The 17,384-nt window shown below is 46.9% G+C and overlaps 1 long non-coding RNA gene across 1 annotated transcript in view; it reads left to right on the top strand.

Annotated features, from left to right (window-relative positions):
• Window positions 1-1,298: 1,298 nt before the first annotated feature.
• Window positions 1,299-17,384, top strand: part of LOC149523494 (uncharacterized) — an 86,343-nt gene continuing 70,257 nt past the window's right edge. The window contains exons 1-2 of the long non-coding RNA XR_016346916.1: window positions 1,299-1,692; window positions 3,096-3,404. This is a non-coding gene — a long non-coding RNA (uncharacterized LOC149523494). The remainder of the gene's footprint in view (window positions 1,693-3,095; window positions 3,405-17,384) is intronic.

Raw genomic sequence — 17,384 nt, 5'->3', positions numbered from 1 at the left:
GACCAGGGTCATGTTAGCTGCTTGTTCTGTGTATTCCCAGGCCTGGCCTCAAATTTAGGATTTGAATAAGGGCTCTTAGCAAAATACCATGGATTGCCTCAGTTTACCCCTACACCCACTGTGTGCTACATTGCAGCCAGCTACATTCAGCTTCCTGACGCTTTAAGGTATCTGCGAGCAACAGCAGGTAGACAGGGAATCTTTTCAGGTGCTCTGGTTGCTCTTGCGTAGCTGGCTTTTAGGGGGAACATCAGGCTGATTTCTGAATGGAGCACTCTAGCTGGAACGCTCACTGAGGGACAACACTCATGTAAACCCGGAACATGACTCCGTGCTGCTCACTTTTATGACTGTCCCTGGACTTTGCAGAAATCTAGCCTCTCTGATTGGTTGCCTTCCTGAGGCCTGTTAGGAAGGGAGTGTCTTTGTCATGGGAAAATAAAGAAACCAGGAGTCTCTAAAACTTTAAATCACTCTCAGCTCCCAGTGACAAAAGGTGACTATTAATCTGGACTTTATCAACTCGTACTGTTCAATATCTTCATCAATGATGTAGATATTGGGATAGAGAGTACTCTTATTAAGTTAGCAGATGATACCAAACTGGGTGGGGTTGCGACTTCTTTGGAGGATAGGGACATAATTCAAAATGACCTTAGCAAGTTAGAGAAATGGTCAGAGGTAAACAGGATGAGGTTTAATAAAGAGAAATGCAAAGTGCTCCACTTAGGAAGGAACAATCAGTTCCATACATACAAGATGGGAAGCGACTGTCTAGGAAGGAGCATGGCGGAAAGGGATCTAGGGGTCATAGTGGACCACAGGTTGAATATGAGTCAACAGTGTGATGCTGTTGCAAAAAAAGCAAATACGATTCTAGGTTGTATCAACAGGTGTGTTGTAAGCAAAACTCGTGAAGTCATTCTGCCGCTCTACTCTGCACTAGTTAGGCCTCAGCTGGAGTACTGTGTCCAGTTCTGGGCGCCACATTTCAAGAAAGATGTGGAGAAATTGGAAAGGGTACAGAGAAGAGTGACAAGAATGATTAAAGGTTTAGAGAACATGACCTATGAAGCCAGGCTTCATGAACTGGGCTTGTTTAGTTTGGAAAAAAGAAGATTAAGGGGGGACATGATAGCGGTTTTCAAATATCTAAAAGGGTGTCACAAGGAGGAAGGAGAAAATTTGTTCCTCTTGGTTTCTGAGGACAGGACAAGGAGTAATGGGCTTAAAGTGCAGCAGGGGAGGTTTAGATTGGACATTAGGAAAAAATTCCTAACTGTCAGGGTGGTCAAATATTGGAATAAATTGCCAAGGGAGGTGGTGGAATCTCCCTCTCTGGAGATATTTAAGAACAGGTTAGATAGACATCTGTCAGGGACGGTGTAGACGGAGCTTGGTCCTGCCTTGAGGGCGGGGGGCTGGACTCGATGACCTCTCGAGGTCCCTTCCAGTCCTATTATTCTATGATTCTATGATTCTAACTCCTACATCACAAAGGGAGAAATCAGTAACTGCACATGGCCCCATCTGTGGGAGGATCAGGCCGCAGCTGTCTGAAACGGAGCACCTTCCATCAAAAAATAATTAAATTAGCTCAGATTCCATCAATAATCTAGCTGGATCCCCCTGCACCTCCCAGGGGAAGCCGCTCTGTGCTGAGTGCACCAGGAGACTGTGTGTGGAAATGAGGTAATTATTAGCTTAATTCAGTCATCAAATTAGTTTTATAGCATGAGCAGGAGCTGAGATGTGGGGCTTGTGAAATGCTTTGGACTCGCTAAGGTGGGCGCCCCGAGGGGCCCAGCAAAAGGGGGTCTGCATTTTGCGGTGTTCACCTAAGCAGTTTTAAACCACAAATCTCCGCCAACAGCAGCCGAATCTTTATTCCCCCTTTCCCAGCTGATTCTCGATGGGCTCTTATCTCACCCCGCAGCACCGCCGTATCCGAGCACCCCCCGGGAGTGCCCTGAGCTCCGCGCATGGCCAGTTCTTTCGCCTCAGTGGAGCGGTTTGTTTCGGGAGGACTCTTATTTTTAATGGCCCGTGCTTGTGTGAGAGGAGGCAGGCTGAGGTCATGCGCCTGGCGCTTGGCATGGGAGCGGTCGAGGTCTGCGGTGGCCTGGGGGAGTTCATGCCACTGCCTAGGACCACAACCTGAGAAACCTCATGCAAAGCCGGTCTTAGTGGTGGGCGAGCCGGGCGGTCACCCAGGGCCGCCATTTTCAAGGGGCTGCCGACAAAGCCAGTCTTAGGAGCGGGCCGTGACTGCATTTCGGGCTGACCTCCCAAATCCTCCCCCAGGTTTCCCTGGTTGCTCCCCGACCCTTTTTTGTTTCTTTGTTTGTTGCTTGACAAATTTTCCCCGGTGGTTTAGTTTGGGTTTGTTTTGCTTGACAAATTTTTGTCCAGTAATTTTTTAAAGCCATCTGGCAACCCTACGGGCGAGCTGGGCAGTCACCTGGGGCTGCCAAGTGGTTGGGACCAGCCCTGACCTCCTGCACCAATGAGCAGAAAATCCTTTGTGCCTAAGGAGTGGAGCTGTCGGCCTCATTTGTTCTCCTCCCTCAGCCCCCATCATCTGCCTCCAGCCTGTGTTGGGTGTGGCACAGTTTCCCCTTCCCAGGCAGCCACAGAGGTAGAAACATATTTCTCTGCCACTGGAGCAGGGGCTGGTGTCTTCAGGCAGCAGTTAGTAGGCTAAGCCCCTGATCAAAGCAGGTGCCTCCTGTGACTGTTCTGAGGGCTGAACTAGGCCAGGTGGGCCCAATCAGTCAATTAAGCAGCAAATGAGGGAGTTAATTGGGAGGAAGCTCAGCTGTGTCTGAAGAGGAGGGGACTGTAAAAAGTTCAGGAACTCAGAGCAGATGGGGCTGGGAAAGGTTGTAGTTGCTGACTAGGAGGATTGATGGATGAGAGGGTCCCTGCTCTGGAATCCAGTGAGGGTGGACCTGGTTCCCCTGCAAGTCCTGGGGTTAGGGCACCATGTACATTGTTCCCTGTAAGTTGTGCACTTGGATGGTCCTCAGAAGGAATTCAGATGTTGCCCAGCTGATTAGCAAAGCACCCACAGCCAGCAACATGTGTTTCTACAGGTGGTGCCCATCTGCATATGCCTTGGTGCACAATTTATTCTGCACATCTGGAAAAAAATTGTGAGGGAACCTTAACCATGAGGCAGTGCTATGCTGAAGATTGCTGAGGAAAGACTTTGATATACTCTGAAGGGGAAAACGCATGTGGTGACCTGGCCAGAGAACCAAATTGTGAAGAGACAGTGGCAGCTTGTGGAGCAAGAGAGGGGCTGTGGACTGAGACAACAGGGCAGAAAGGTCGAGTGTGTGAGAAGGGATGTTACCTCACGAAGCTAACCCCCCAAATGGGCAGAAGGTGCTGTTCTAATGGTGAGTAGAGTTGTCACTGATACCCCTAAGTCTCCTTGCATGCTCCAAAGATAAACATGGGTCAAAGGGCTCTGCAGGATGCAGGCCTAAAGCGTGACATTTTTGGTTGTCTAATACCCCTTTCCACTCATCTGGAGAAGCGGGCTGTGCCCATGAAAGCTCATGATCCCAGCTACATGTTTCGTTAGTCTATAAAGTGCCACCAGACCATTTTTTTTAATACCCCCTGATGTTCTATGCTCTTCCCTTGTATAAGTCTATGGAAAGGAGGCAGCAGGGTGTTTTCTCCTCACGGCTGTGTGAAATCTCATCTGGAGGGCCAGATGGCTTAGCCTCTCACACAAAGCCATGCCAAGGGTGACTCAAAATACTGTTTTAAATGTGAGTGTGTGTAGATCCCAGTGGGGGGTTCCTTATTTGCTGTAAAGGTATTAGGCTTATGATGCTGGCAACAAAAAGGATCAGTGGCCGGACCAGAAGAGAAGCTACTCTCTGGTTATACTGGAAGGATATCGATATTTTTTTTGCATTCCTTATAATAATGGGAGCTTGAAATTTAGTCAAAACCTGAGTGTTGCGGGGTCCAAGCCTGGATCCCATGTAATTGGGTTGCAGAGTTATTTATGTAACTACAGGCAGGTCTAGTGAGAGATCTTGGGAGCTCTGGTGTATTGTGTGTGCTGGGATCCCACAGCTTCCCGTTTTTATTTACCAGATCTTTTCAGATGTTTTGTGGGGCCCTGAGCTCTTGGCTCTGGTGCAATTGTTTCTCCTCTTCCTTCACTTCTCTCAGCCCCCATTACACAGCATCTGTTAGATCAGATCTATTCTGTGGGCCTTTAGAACTGTGTCTGCTTGCTAAGACACACAACACTGCCACTTTATGATGATTATTTGCAGGGTTTTTTCCTGTTTTGTTCTAAGCCTAATTTATTTTTAGACATCAGAACTGGAGTTTAGATACAGTTTTCCCTTTAAAATATATACCATTGGTTCATTTTCATCAGTTATGCTTTTGAAAATGTATTTACCATACATTAACTTGCAGAGCAGAAGTATTTGGGGGAAAAAAGGGCCTCTCTAGTTGAAATTCCCAATCCCCAAAGCTGATGCAGTCTTTAAGCCTTCAAAATGGGGCTTATGTAATACTTAAAAATTGTGCTGTCTCTCTGCACAGGGATGAATTTAATCTTTTTGTTGCCTCTTTGACCCTGAGGTCTCTCTTTCTTGACACCTACAACTTTCACTTGGGAGCACCTTCTTTGTGGTTTTTTGTAAATTCAAACATGGCAGCTGAAACAGCTTGTGAGTCTTGGTGACTCTCTCCTATTCCCCCTTGCCCCCCCCTCCAAAAACCAACAAACCCCACACCATTTTTGCTTCACTGGCATTTTATTGTTTCAAGTGGGACTCCTACCAGCTTTTCTCTACAGTTCAATGCACCCTGAGATCTAGAATTAAGGCTTTCTCCAGAGACAGAGAGGACATCATGAACTCTGTGGAATTTGAAAATATGATTAGGTAACTGTGACATCACTCCCCCATACTAAAGGAAAATTGACATGTGAATATGCATAACTCAAAGATGCCTTAAACAAAATGCCTCTTGTAACCTATCAATTTTAATGTTGCAATCTGCTGGATCGGTATAGCCTATTTTTGTGCATGTCTCACTCTTAACTGTGAAGTTAGAAAGATGAAGTGTGAATGTGTTTATAGCTATAAGTGTGAATCTGTTTATAGCGATAAATGTGCTAATGAGCCAATACTAGTAAACCAAAAGCCTAACAGCTTAATGACTTGTAAACAGCCTTGTTTGTCCTGTCACTCCAAATGGTAGTTGGTTCTAGGAAGTTGTGACCACAGCATCTGGTACTGGAATCCATTTTGAACCTGGTGTCCCCCTCATGGGAAAAGGGGATGCCAAAGAAGATTCCCACCATGGGGGAGAGTCTAAGAAATGGGAAACCATAGCCCTTTGTCTTTGGCTGGTCTTAGAAACTGCCTGGCCCACCCTAAGAGGGGGAAAAAAGAAGTTTAAAGAGGGCTGGTGACCCAAGTCAGTCTAAAAGATCATCTCTCACTTGAAGCAACATTTAAAAGGGCTCTAGAGGTGATTCTGCCAATTACAGACTGGTAAGTCTAACATCAGTACTGGGCAAATTAGTTGAAACTATAGTAAAGAATAAACTTGTCAGACATAGATGAACATCATTTCTTGGGGAAAAGTCACCATGGTTTCTGTAAAGGGAAATCGTGTCTTACTAATCTATTGGCGCTCTTTGAGGGGGTCAACAAACATGTGGACAAGGGGGATCTAGCTAATATAGTATACTTAGATTTCTGAGAAGATTCCTCACCAAAGGCTCTTAAGTAAAGTAAGTTGTCATGGGATAAGAAGGAAGGTCCTTTAATGTATTGATAACTGGTTAAAATATAGGAAACAAAGGGTAGGAATAAATGGTAAGTTTTCAGAGTGGAGAGAGGTAACTAGTGGTATCCCCCAAGGGTCCCTACCGGGACAAATACTAATTAACCTATTTATAAATGATCTGGAGAAAGGGGTAAACAGTGAGGTGGCAAAATTTGCAGACGATCCCAAACTGCTCAAGACAGTCAAGACCAAAGCAGACTGTGAAGAGCTTCAAAAAGATCTCCCCAAACTAAGTGATTGGGGAACAATACGGCAAATGAAGTTTCATATTGATCAGTGTAAAGTAACGCACATGGTGTGTGTCGGGGATGGGGGGAGGGGGAAGGAGGAAGGTAATCCCCAACTATACATACAATATGATGGGGACTAATTTAGCCACAACTACTCATGAGAGATCTTGGAGTCATCGTGGATAGTTCTCTGGAAATATCCACTCAATGTGCAATGGCAGTCAAAAAAGCAAATAGAATGTTAGGAATAATTAAAAAAGGGATAGAGAATAAGACTGAGAATATCTTATTGCCTCTATATAAATCCATGGTACGCCTACATCTTGAATACTACATGTAGATGTGGTCACCTCATCTCAAAAAAGATATATTGGCATTGGAAAAGATTCAGAAAAAGGCAACAAAATGATTAGGGGCTTGGAACGGGTCCCCATATGAAAGAGATTAAGGACAGGGACTTTTCCATTTAGAAAAGAGGAGACTAAGGGGGGTATGAGAGAGGTCTATAAAATCATGACTGATGTGGAAAAAGTGAATAAGGAAAAGTTATTTACTTATTCCCACAATATAAGAACTAGGGGGTCACCAAATTAAATTAATAGGCAGCAGGTTTGAAACAAACAAAAGGAACCTTTTCTTCCCTCAGCACACAGTCAACCGGTGGAACTCCTTGCCGGAGGATGTTATGAAGACCAGAACTTTAACAGGGTTCAAAAAAGAACTAGATAGATTCGTGGAAGTTAGGACCATCAATGGCTATTAGCCAGGATGGGTAGAAATGGTGTCCCTAGCCTCTGTTTGTTTGTCAGAGGTTGGAAATGGATGACAGGAGAGGGATCACGTGATGATTATCTGTTCTGCTCACTCCCTCTGGGGCATCTGACATTGATCACTGTTGGAAGACAGGATACTGGGCTGGATGGACCTTTGGTCTGACTCAGTATGGCCATTTTTATGTTCAGGGCTCGCAGACCGCGCTGTGCAGGCTTGTAATCTACTCGCCACGAGCGAGTAGATTACTCTAATTGTTGAGCCCTGTTTATGTTCTTATAAGCTTATGTTCGGGATAAGAACAGCTGTTTAGGGTAAGAATTTGCATGTAACAAGTGAATTAGAACTAGCTGTACATTTTCTATTCCTTTTAATATAGTAACTTACCTTGATCTGCCTATTTTCACTTGTAACCTTTTAAATCTCCTCTTTTTTTTTTATGCTCAACATTTTTGTTTGTTCTCCAGCTCAGTGTAAATAATTGTTACTGGGAGGGGAGGACAACCCTTGTGCATCTCTCTCTCTCTCTCATTGATAAAGGAGGTGAACATCCTCAGGAGCTCTCCTGTGTAAAACATTTACAGAGGAAGGCGGATTTATTTGGGGGTTTGATCCCTTTGAGGGTTTGGCTTCGTGGGTGCTGTGCCCTGGAACTGCGTCTTCCCAGAGCTGAAGTGGTTTAGTGTCTGTGTTGCTCTTCTGGGTGGCAGCAAGCCCAACTCTCTGTGCCTTGTCTGGGGGAGGCCAGGGGATCTTGCCCCGCAGGACAGTGTGTTGGGGGAACCCCAGAGACAGGAAGGCAGATGTCAGTGGCATGATGAGCACACGGGAGAACAATCCCAAGGGGACTTCTGTGTACGCTCCCAGTCACGGTAACCTTAGCTGCCTGTCCGCTCCGTCCATGCTTGCCATGGAAAAAGATGCAAGGAAGCTGTTGACAGGCACATATTTAGTGCAGAATGCAGGGGACTGAACCATCCATGTGAATGCTAATGAGTCCTGCGGCTAACTCCTCATGCCCCATGTCGCTAGAAACTGGGGATTCCTGTGAGACCCCTTGCTAGTTCCTCTGCCCTCAGAAAGCACACTCGTCTCGTCCGCGTGCTCCCTCGTGGAATCTGCTCTGCTACTCTCCTGTAACCACCACCTTTTGTTCTCCGGCAGCATGGGGTCTGTGGTGAGTCAGAAGAGTCTGTAAATCACATCCACAGCAGTTGAAACTGGAGGGAGACAAATAAGGAACATCTCCAAACAGAGCTTCAGGCTTCCTGGTACCCGTCCCCGCTCCAGCATATAACAGGGAAGCCTCAAAGTTCTGATGCTGCATCAGAATCCAGGCCAGGGGTGGGCAATAATTTTTGGCAGGGGGCCACTTCACCAATGTTGGTATTGGTCACAGGCCAGTCCCAGAAGGGGCGTGGCCTTAGGTGGAAGGGGGGTTCTCTCTAGGCACTGTGTGTGGTGGTGGGGGGGGAGGGGAAGATTTTGCATGTTTTCCCTGTGGGGAGGGGGAGCAAGGGAGGTCTCTGCCCCCACCCTGCCAGGGACACCTGGTGTCCAGAGGGAACCACCAACCATTTTGAACATTTGGTTCCCTCTGCTGCGAGCCCCTGGTAGGAGGAGGACACTTCACACACTCCTCTGCCCCCCCAGATCTCGCTTGGCTTGGGGTGGGGGTGTGGCAGATCAGGACGGATGAAATGGCTTGGCAGGCCCGCGGGCTGGATCTTGCCCACCCCTGGCTCAGAAATGGGCTACACGTCCATGCGGGTGCACAGCTTACCGGGAACCTTGCACCTGACCGCAAATGCCCAGGGTCACAAACGAGCTCCAACGTGGAGCATGCAGAGGATCCTAGATTTGACTGATGTGTAAGGAGGAGAATCTGGGCGGAATTAGGAAGCAGCAAAAGGAACTCTGATATCTATGCCAAAATCACACAGGGCATGGTGGAAAAAAGATATGCCAGGGACACCCAGTGGTGCTGCATGAAACTAAAGGCACTCAGACAGGTGAACCAGAAGACTAAAGCGGCAAAGGGACAGTCTGGGCCATTACCGCAAACATGCCGCTTCTCTGAGCAGCTACATGAGATTCTAGGGCGGGCACTTGACCAGTGTCCCAACCCAGTGCATGGATTCCTCCAAGCGATTTTTCAGGCAGCCTTGGGCAACCGCAGGGAGCACAGTGTGGGTGGTGAGGAGGAGGAGGAGAATGGTCGGAAGGCAAGCAGAGCGTTCCTTCTCCTAAAAAGGACCTGTTGGTAACTTTGAAGACACTCCCCCCTCCTCCCAGGACTTATTGCTGCTGGACCCTGATGGTGCCCATTTGCACATGCCTTGGTGTGCATACAAATTTTATTCCACACTTGGATGGAAAAAATCTCCATGTGGATGGAAAAGAATGTTGGCCATGAGGTTTTCTGGTCTATGGAAACACACCCCAAGGGGCTCTTGTGACCTCAGGAACTGAAGTCGCAGTCCTCTCAGAACGGACTTGCCATCGCCATCACCATCTCCCAGAGCTGAAGTCCCTCAACACGGTTCTAACTAATTGGGAAATATTCTGAATCGCATGGGCCAGTTCACCACGAGTCGTCTATAAAGACAGAAGCGATTCCTTCGGAGTGCAAATGATCAAAGACCAACTGCCTTCTTTGCTGCAGGAAGGCAGCCTAATGGGCCTCGTGAGGAAGGTGGAAGAACTTGATAAAGGATTTGCGTAATTGGACTTTTCAAAGGAAATCTACAAATCCACTTAAGAGACCCTGTTGAGCCCTACAATGCACAAACACCTCTCCCAGAGATATCTTGGACGAGACTAGCTGGCAATTTATGCAAATTGATTATTATCTTGTTATAGACAGTTTTTTCCAGGCATGTTGAAATAATGTATTTGGAAGAACTAATGTACAGATGAAAAAACTGAAGCACATTCTTGCTTATTATTTTGGTATTCCAGAATATCTAATGATGGAAAACAGATCACAGTTCCCCACAGCAGAATTTAACTCATTGTGAACAAAATATGATTTTGACCATTTTACTAGTAGCTTCCATTACCTGAAAGTGAATGGAGAGGCTGAGGCTAGGCCTACACTGGTGGAGAAAATCAATGTAAGATATACAGTTCTAGCAATGACAGTTGCATAGCTGGTGTTGACATACCTTACATTGATTTTCCCCCCCGCCCCCTCCGGGTGTGCCCCATAGCAGAGAGGTCAATGGGAGAAACCTTCCCATTGACTTTCCTTATGTCTCACAACTGTGAGGAATACTGTGGTCAATGGGGAAGCCTTCAGCATTTGATTTAGTGAGTCTTTACTAGACCCACTAAATCAAACTCTGAAAGATCAATCCCTAGAACATCAATCCTCCTGTAAATATAGATAAAACCTGAGAGCTGTACAGACAGACAGGAAAATCTTATGGCAGGAAGCTCCATTTCTTGCTCTTCAGAGTTACAGATCAACCCCAAAAGTGGCTACTGGATGTAACCCAGCATAACCTGGGATGGGAAGACAGCTCAGAAGTACTGTACCAAAGTTGAAAGAGAACCTATTTCCAAAGTGGCCAGACATGGAGAATAATCAGGTTGGATAAAAAGGCTCACAGAGCTTATGAACGCTTCTACAATGGCTGTCTCCAAACTATCCGCTCGCCATCCTGGTGACTGTTTGTGGCAAATTGGATGGGGGGGGGGGGGAGAGATAGAGGGAGGGAAAAGGATGAGCAACTCCAGCTGTAGCGCAAAGTACATTTGCACCCAAATCATATGTGAACAAGATCGGTACAGGAGAGTTCAACAGAGACCACCTCCATCAATAGTTTGTTCCTTGAGAGACAGTCAACAGAGCAAACTCTACATATGGCCATATGGCAGATACAGAAGGAGACTCAAGGATTCTGAATCAGCCCCAAGCTGGTCATGCAACTAATGACCTGAACTTGTAAGTGTTTGGTCATCTGGCTGTTCATGTGATTAGAAAACAAGTACAATTCAGAGACACTCAACAAATGGATATATTCTGAAGCCAAAGATAGCATACTAGTGCAAATGTTGTGCAAGGTAGGAATGTAGAACGTAAAGGGGGAGCTGTAACGGAATGCCAAACTATTTAACTCCTAGGGGTTGTGTAAAATCACTTAAGCAAACATTAAGCAGAGGTGACAGAGCGCATCTGGTGTGTATCAGCAAGCTCTATGACCTGTACCAGCAATGGATGAGGTGGTGCTATTATTCCCATTGTACAGATGGGAAAACCAAGGCACAGCGATCCAAGGCCACAGAGAAGCTTTCTCTGAACTGAAACACAAATTTCCCAAGTTCCAGATCAGTACTCTAACCATTGCACCATCCTTCCCCTGCTTTGGCAAGCCTGTCTGAAACGAGTTGAGAACCACTAGCTCAATATAGATCTGCCCCATTTTGGAGTCTAAAGGATAAATTATCTTTGGTGTAATGTCATTGGATTCCCCATCATTCCACCGCCAAGGAACGTGAGCCCTGATACCGTTTTCTTGCCCACTTAATTATGTGTACTTCTCTTTGCCAAAAAGATGGTGCATGAAAATTGCTTTTATTACCAGAAGGAGAAGTTTGCACTGAAACCTGGTTCCTTGGCTGCGCTAATTCCATTTTATGCAGGAAGAACATATTGTTTTAATTAATCATACGTAAGCGAAATTAGCATGATTATGTGAAAGGCGCTGTAAATCATCCTGATCCACATCACTGAACAAAGAGCATTTAGTTATTCCAGAGTTGTTAAAGATTTTTATCTACCCGAGTGAAAATTCAATTAGCACAACCCAGTCTCCTATAAAACTCAGAATTCTGATTGCGGGCGGCGGGAAACCCCCCGCCTTGTGTGTGAATACTACCTTGTGCCAGTTTGATAAATTACTGTAATTAACTGTATCCCACGCAAGCTAAACAAAATTTACAGAGCTGTTGTTCAGAAGGAAAATCTTCTCTCTTGCTCTTACGGAGATTAGTCTAATTTCTACATAATATTGCTCCAAGCATCATTTTAAAAATCTGGGTAAAAAAGAACAAACTCAGATGATTCTAATACACATTTTATTTCTTGCTCTCTATGCAATGGAAACCTCCACAGTACTTAACATGTTTCAATGAAACAAGCTGAATTTAATTAGTTAACTCGAGACATTAATAGCAATAGATTTTTTTAAAAAACAAACAAACCCTTTCCTGTATTCAGAGAAGATAAGGTTTATGCTTATAGGCCCACAGAGAGAGAAGGGTGTAATGCAATTTGAACAGACAGGGCAGAAATATTCATCATGGCAAACTTATCTCTGTATGTATTTTTAAAGAGGGGAAATAAGTAGGCAAATAAGTCTCTCTGCATTCCCAGCTACTCAGGTCCTCGTTGGCTCATTTAGCTGTTGGAAGTCCGGACCCGGTCATAGTGCAGCAGAAGTCAATGGCAAAACTCCCATAGACTTTTATGTATCCCAGAATTGGGCCCTTTTATAGTGGAGGCTCTAAAGAGATTCATGATGTAGTAGTTTATGAAGACCACTGCTCAGTGTAATAATAATGGGCCTTAGTCTATCCTCTTATTCATTTTCTATAGGACCACTGAAAGGAGGGGCATTATCAAGGCCAGAGGGGCAGGATTAAACCCCATAATATTCTGTAAGGGCTTTGGCTTTAGAAAACCCAAGATTGCTTGACAGATTTCAGTAAATGGAGACTATGTTGCATCATAAAGTGAAATGCAGCTGCCTCTGGTGTGGACTGCAGAGTATGTTTCTCCGCTCCAACACAGCACAAGGCAGGCAGTGAAGAAATCACAGTGTCCCCTACAGCAGGCAGCTCAGATGGTAAATATACAACTTTGCCAGGACACTGAGGCAATGTCTACACTGCAGGCTTCTTGCACAAGTAGCTTTTTTTCAGAAGAGATCATCCTCAAAAACATCTTGCACAAGAGCACGTCCATACTGCAAAAGTACATCGGAAACGTGATGCGCTTTTGCGCAAGAGAGCTTCTAGACTGCATGGATGTGCTCTCGCAAGAAAGCTCTGATTGCCGTGAATAGAATGGCCACCAGGGCACCTGTGCTTCTTTCAATAGGCTGTTTTTTCACAGAACCCCCCTGCTACCTGTCCACACACACAACTCTTGTGCAAAAAGGAGTCATTCTGTGTAGAAAGAGGAATATCTAGATCGCAAAAAGACCCTCTGTTCTGTCAATTCACTGTCAATTTTCTTGCTCAAAAATGTGCTTGAGGTGTGGACGCTCCGCAAGTTTTTGCGCAAAAATGGCTGGTTTTGCGCAAAAACTCTGCTGTATAGACGTAGCCTGAGATGACTGCCCCAGTTCTTGTCAAAGGCATTTTGTCTGCTTCTTGACCAGGTATTGGTCTGGTCCTTGCCTCATCCTCTCCTCTGAGACAGACCCTCTGGCTACCCAGTTTTTCCTAATTTCAGCCAGGGCTTTCCTTACCCATACACACTTGTGTAGGGCACCCCAAAATTTGGGGCACCGCTGGGTCTTAATGTCCACCCTCCCACCTCTCCCTATGCCTGTTCCAGGGCTGTGTCCTCCGGGGAGCATCTAGTTAACTCATAAATGACACAGCCTGCCAGAGCCATTGGCAGAACACTGAGCCTGCAAAAGAGCCATTTGAGGGGTAAGAGAGCCCTTTAATGGGCATTTGCCAACTCTGGGTCTATCCTATCGATTTGTGAATTGACTGAGTTGACAGGGCCCCCGTTTGAAATTTGCTTTTAAAATATTTCGAGTGTGTTTGCTGCCGATGATAAAATCACAGCTCTAAAAAATTGTCCCTTCCCTTTCGCTGCCATCAGCAGAGGGACACCGGTTTAATAGTACTGCGTAGGGCCGCATACATCCCAAAGACAGCCCTGATCAGAACCATGCGGTCCATAATGAAATCCAAGACGTGGGAAAATGTATAGGGAGGAAGGGGGAAGAGTTTCTCAAGCATTCAGGTAGGGGAGTGGTTCTTCTCCTTTCCAGGTAGGTGACTGTTCGTATTTCCCGTTCAGTTTTGTGAGTTTGTTAAACTTGGGTCTGGTCTAAACTAAAAAATTGGGTCAACCAAGGTACATTTCTCAGGGGCAGGATAAATCCACTCTTCTGAGTGAGAGAGTTAAGCTGATCTAACCCCTGGTGTAGATAGCAATACGTCAAAGGAAGAATTCTTCCATCAACCTAGCTACTGCCTTAGGGTGGTGGATTAACTGCAAAGATGGAAGCATGCCTCCCTTTGCTATGGCTGAATGTCTCTGCTGAAGCACTGCTGTAGTCCTTCTGTAAATAGCTTCAGTGTAGAGACGTCGCCTCACAACCAGAGAGGCCAGAGCCTTGATGTCTCACCTTTTTCAAATGTCCCGGGGCTTAGATTTGACTGTCTTGATTCAAACTCATCCCTAGGGCTTGGGTCCCAGGCAAGCTCCAAACCCAGAAAGAAACTGGTTCCCTCTTGGGCCTCTAAGCCGTCTGGAATGTTGAACAGCTGATCTTGTGACCCTTCTGCCTTTTAGGGTTGACAACGGGTGAGCTCCAGACACGGCCAGATCTAAATCCTTAGTTGGTGCCTGCCTCAACCAGTCTGGATTTCGCTCCCTCCAATGCCCTTTCCCCTTCATTCAAGCCTCAGGGCCGATTGGGCGGTGCGAATCCATTTCTGTGAAATTAGGCTATGTCTAGACTGCAAGTCTCTTTCGAAAGAGGCTCTTTCAAAAGAGCGCGTCTAGACTGCACGCGGAACTTTTGAAAAAGCAAGCCGCTTTTTCGAAAGAAAGCACCCAGTGAGTCTGGATGCTCTCTTTCTAAAAAGCCTGTTTGCTTTCAAGAACGCCTTCTTTCGAAAGAGCACTTGTTCTTCCTCGTGGAATTAGGTTTACCACCGTCGAAAGAAAAGCCGCATTCTTTCAATTTAATTTCGAAGAACGCGGCTGCAGTCTAGACGCAGGTGAAGTTTTTTGGAAAAAACCCCTGAGTCTGGACACAGCCCAAGAGAAGATTTGCTGGACCAGCCCCCCACTTCAGGAAATCCATCAATTGTGCATCCCTCTACCTTTCCGGCTGATCTTGCCCTCATGGCTGACCCAGAGGGAAGAACACTAGCTACTGAATTGCTGGCACCATTTTTATGCAGCGCTTAGGTGTTTCTTGGAAGTATCCCAAGTACGTAATGACCTGATCCTGCTTTCACTGCAGCCCAAGTTTTCTGGCCAAGCACAAAAAGTTCGAGGGCTCCTCGGCTAGACTAAAACGAGCATGGCTCCAGTGGCAGTCACTGGAGTAATACCACTGCATCCCAGTTGAGGATCTGGCTCTTTACGTTTAAAGTCACCCGAGAAGCGGGATGCATCTGGCTGTAGAGACAGGCAAGGTGATTATAAGCTTGGCATGGGGAGAGGATGATTGCAAACATTTTAAGCAGCTGTCACTGTAATTTAGAGTAAGTGAAAATGTTTCCCCTGAACAGGAGGAAAAGGTCTGGTTGTGCAGCTGCACATTACATAGGGGGATATTAACATGGTCGGACTGCCAGGGGAGGGAATTCTGTCCCCTGTCTCTTTAAAAGAAGGGTTGGCTGAGAGATTGCTGCCTGGGGTGGTAATGTTCCCTCCAGCCCTGAGGGTGGTAACGTTCCCGCAGCAATCCGGAGGGTCTCTTCCAGCCGAAGTCCCCCTTTCTGTCTCATAAACTGTCTTTCCCGCCTCATCCTTAATTCTGCACGATCCCACCAGGTGAATGCTGCTGCACTTCTGCTACTCGGTGTATGAAGGAGTCGGTCTTCATGTTTCCCTCCCAGAACAGTCATTTGCTCTCAGAGCTGGCACCTGGAAGGCCCTGGGAGACTGAACAAATGTGCAATGTGTTACACTTGCTTCCAGATTAGCAACTCAATTCCCTATTGGGCAGGTAAACAAGGATGACTGGGTCTTTCCCCTTGATTTCTTCCTCCTCCTTTGAGAGAACCTGAGCTGCACTGAGGATTGGATAGCTCCAAAACCCTCCGAATTTCGTTGTATCAGATTCTGTTGGATACCAGTGTGGTTGATTCCTTAGAGCAGTGGTTCCCAACCTTTTCGGCATCATGCCCCCTTTTTGATTTTTTTTAAAAAAAACCCTTCCTCCTCCTCCTCCCCAAAATAGCACCAAAGGAACTGAGCGGGGCAGCAAAACTTGATAGGGGGCAGCCTTGTACCTCCCTGGAATTTCTTCATCCCCCCCCCCCGCCCGGGGGGCATGCCCCCCAGTTTGGGAACCCATGCCTTAGAGCCACCTACAATGAGTAGGTTAGACCTATGTGTCTTCCCTTCCAGGCCTCACTCAGGTAAAGTGACCAGGAACTTTGCCTGAATACGGTTTGTAGAATGGAGCAGCCAATCTATTCATTTTATTTCATTTCTTAATTAGTTGGACTTTATGGCTGAAGGCCCTACCTGCAGACTCAGGCTGCCTTTAAATGTAAACATCCTGAGGGGAATCTCTTTTGGGGATAAAATTCCCAACACTGGCCTGTTTTTAAGCCTGCAATTTGCAGGATAATTATAGTTGAAACTTTATTTTAAGTCACTTGGAGGCTCAGCGAAGGCCAAAGGGCTGATACGCCCTGTTTAAATCCACCGTTCTCATCATGGCTTTTTAAGGCGCTGTCTTTATAGCCTGTATACCAGTGGGACTTCAAGTCTTCCATGGCGCCGGGCCCTACCCAGACGCACAGGCTGTCTTCTTTTGAGTGGAGGGGTGTGTTTCTCTGCTGGTATAGAAGTTCCCGGGCTCGTTTGTTAAAAATAGCAATGTAGGCCAGGGAGGACATTGGATAAGCCTGTGTAGGGGGGCTGGGCAGATTTGGGCTGGGGGTGGCTAGCCCCAGCAACCCTGCTGTTTTGACATGTGCCAGCGGGAGCAGAGCTAACGTGCATCGCTCTGTGTCAATGGGGCATCCCTCCTCCCAGCTCCAGCACAGAGGTAGCCAGAGTGAAAATCTCTGCCCTCAAGGGCTTGGAATCCAGCTAGATGCAAAGTGGGAGGGCAAAGAACAGCCCAGTGAAGCTCTCCTAGAGCCCAGGTCTCCTGGCGCTCATGCCAGTGCCCCTTCCGCTAGGCCACACTGCTTCATAGGCTGCTTCTGCCTAGGCGCTGTGGTGGGGTGGTCCTAGATGGCATCTCCTTGACTCTGGCCCCTCTGGTTAGGAACTGTCTAGACCCAACCCAGAGGCTTTCAATCCGAGCGTATAGTCCCTTACTCACTCGTGGCTGCAGGCCGGGGACTCTGCCTAGAGTGACACTGGCTAATGGGCTAGCAAGACAGGGGCAGGCAGAGCTTCCTCAAGCCAGAGGGCAAGCAAGGGTGGCCTTAGCTAGGCTAGCCCGGTGGTTTCCAAACTAGGGGTTGCCACCCACTGCTGAGGGATCAGGTGAGCAGTGGGGGGCTAAGGCAGCTCCCTGCCTGTCCTGGCACCGCAGACTGCACTGCGCCCCAGAAGCGGCCGGCAGCAGGGCCGGCTCCTAGGTGTGTGGGAGAGCG

This window comes from Pelodiscus sinensis, chromosome 16 (assembly GCF_052426305.1).
Source record: "Pelodiscus sinensis isolate ZL-2025 chromosome 16, ASM5242630v1, whole genome shotgun sequence".
Taxonomy (NCBI): domain Eukaryota; kingdom Metazoa; phylum Chordata; order Testudines; family Trionychidae; genus Pelodiscus; species Pelodiscus sinensis.
This window is presented reverse-complemented; position numbering and strand designations above follow the sequence as displayed.